Source organism: Rattus norvegicus, chromosome 10 (assembly GCF_021556685.1).
Source record: "Rattus norvegicus strain SHRSP/BbbUtx chromosome 10, alternate assembly SHRSP_T2T, whole genome shotgun sequence".
NCBI classification, from domain to species: Eukaryota; Metazoa; Chordata; class Mammalia; order Rodentia; family Muridae; genus Rattus; species Rattus norvegicus.
Genome location: NC_141543.1, coordinates 93,627,570 through 93,630,000, shown reverse-complemented (window position 1 = coordinate 93,630,000; position 2,431 = coordinate 93,627,570).

Below are 2,431 nucleotides of genomic sequence, written 5' to 3'. Positions count from 1 at the left end.
TAAACTTATCGTTTCAAAGGGTTAAAGTCCATGACAACAGAAAAAGGCATGGCCACAGAGACAGCTGAGAACTCAGACACAATTACAAGTTAGAGAGACAGATGCTCGGAGTGGTGTCAGACTTTTAAAGCCTCATGGCCCCCATCCCCACTGCCCCACCCTACCCCCTGTGACAAATCTCCTTCAATATGGTCTCACCCCTAATTCTCTTCAAACAGTTCTACTAACTGGAGACCAAGTATTCAAACATACCAGCCTATGGGGGAGGAGGGGTTCTTACGCAAATACCTGTTATCTGTCACTTTCCTTTGTTCTGTTTCCTTACAAGGACAGTCACTTACAAGTAGCCAAAATGCTTTTCTTTTTGCTTTAACTTTCTTCAGTCTCTCATCTACAAAACCCCTCCCTCTGTGCTGCCTGCTACATTATTTCTATTTGTGGGATGAAGTGTTGCCTGGAGCTGGGAAAGAAAATAACAACAATTGTGATTGCTACATTTTTTTTTTTGTAATTTTATCTTCAATTTTATTGTTCAGCCCTCTCTCATTATAGCTACTAAGAACTGCCTTGTCTGTTTTTCTGATCTCCTAGATGCCCTCAGTGCCATTCTTCATGCTCTGGCCATTTTTTTCCCCTTGGAGGAAACAGGGTTTTTCACTGACCTAGAACTTGCCAAGAAGTCTGGTAGGATGCCAAGAAAGCCCATGAATCTGCCTCTCTCTATCTCCACATACTAGGATTACACATCCCAGCTTTTTGAGAAACATGGATTCTGGGTCTCGAACTCGGGTCCTCGTGTTCACAAGACAAACTCTTTACAGACTGAGCCACTGTTCTGTGTCATTTCTTTGCAGAACACTCTACAAACACTAATTGAGCATTCCCTATGTGTGGTGAAAGAATGAGGAGCTGAGCAGTGTGTGCAGGTCCTGGTGGTGAGTAGGTTATACATTGTGTGGGGAGAAAAGGGCAAAGCAGGCTTCATCAGAAGCAAGCAAACTCAGAGTGTCTATGAGGTGCTGGGCTATGAGCGTAACAGACCATTGTTTCCATGGAATAGACTGGACCTTCTTTGTGGGCTTCTTTAAGGGCAGTAAACAGCATGAGCCCCCTGGAGTCCAGGAGGTGTAATTACCAAGCGGTTTTCAAGGTTAGGGGAGGGGAAAGCATTTATTAGCATCAATATTTTCTATTACGAATTTGAAAGGAGACAGAACCTCTTAATTTGACTCCTTTGAACTTGATTTCTTGTCCACTTTATTAATAATCTTATAAATTAACAATCATAGTGGGTGTTTTGTGTGTATGTGTGTGTTTGTTTGTTTTTGTTTTGTTTTCTTCTTTGAGACAGGGTCTCTCTCTATGTAGCCTTGGCTGCCCTGAAACTGCATGTATGTCTGTGTAAGAGTGTCAGAGCTCTTAACCACTGAGCTATCTCTCCACCCTCCATCCTGACTTTCATTTTCTCCAGGGATATAGAATTTACTCATCCCTGGCACTTTCCTTTCCCCTGTGTGGGTTAGAGAGCATCTCTGGGTGCTGCCATAGTTGGTGGAAGCCATGACCTCCAGCAGGGAAGATCCCTGGGTGAGTGGGCATCCGTCGGGGTCCACTCCCCCAGGACTAGGCTGGGTTGGGCAGAGGAGGTGGAAGGTGAAGGTGTCTGTCTGCACCGAGAAGGTCTCGGTAGTCACCAGCAGCTGTTCTCTGAGCTCTCCCATCTGCAATGGGAACAGGAGCTGCCAGGCTGTTGCAGGAGCGAGCTCCTTAGTTAGCTGTTTACATCTCTGCCGATTCACAGGAGGGAATCCCTGTTCACTCTTGGGGCTTGCCACCACAATGTTGTAGGACTCTTGTGTGAAGGAGGTCCCCAGGGGGCTCTGGCTTCTGCGTGTTTACCCCGCTCTCCCCCCACCTCCCACCCCTAAGATCCCAGCCCTTAGCTTGGTTTTTGTGCTTTTGTGTCTCCTTGTCCTTCCTAGCGCTTATCAGCAGGAGTAAAGTAAACATTTGTTGCAGACTGACACCTGGACAGATAAAGGAACCAATTCTCTTCACAGAGTGGAAGCTAAACAAACCTTCAGCCTGTTTCCAGAGCTTAAGGTGAGGCACAGGCTGGAAAGTCTTCTGCCAGGCTGTCATCAGACTCAGCATTTTGCCTCTGAAACCGGACACCTCAAGAGACTGGGTAGCTGACAGGGTTAGGACCCCAAAGAGAAGCACCCCCTGGTCGTTATCCTGTTCCCCACCCAGTAACCCTGCCTCCCCCAGCTTCACTGGCCAGGAACCAGGAGTTTCAGTCAGCCAAGGAAGGCACAGCCTGAGACCTCAGTTCCGATTGGCTGCCCTGAGGTCTGTTCAAAAACAAACAAGCCGAGAGAGAGCCGAAGGGAGGAGAGTTTGGACCTGGAGGCCTCCTTTCTCTCCGCCC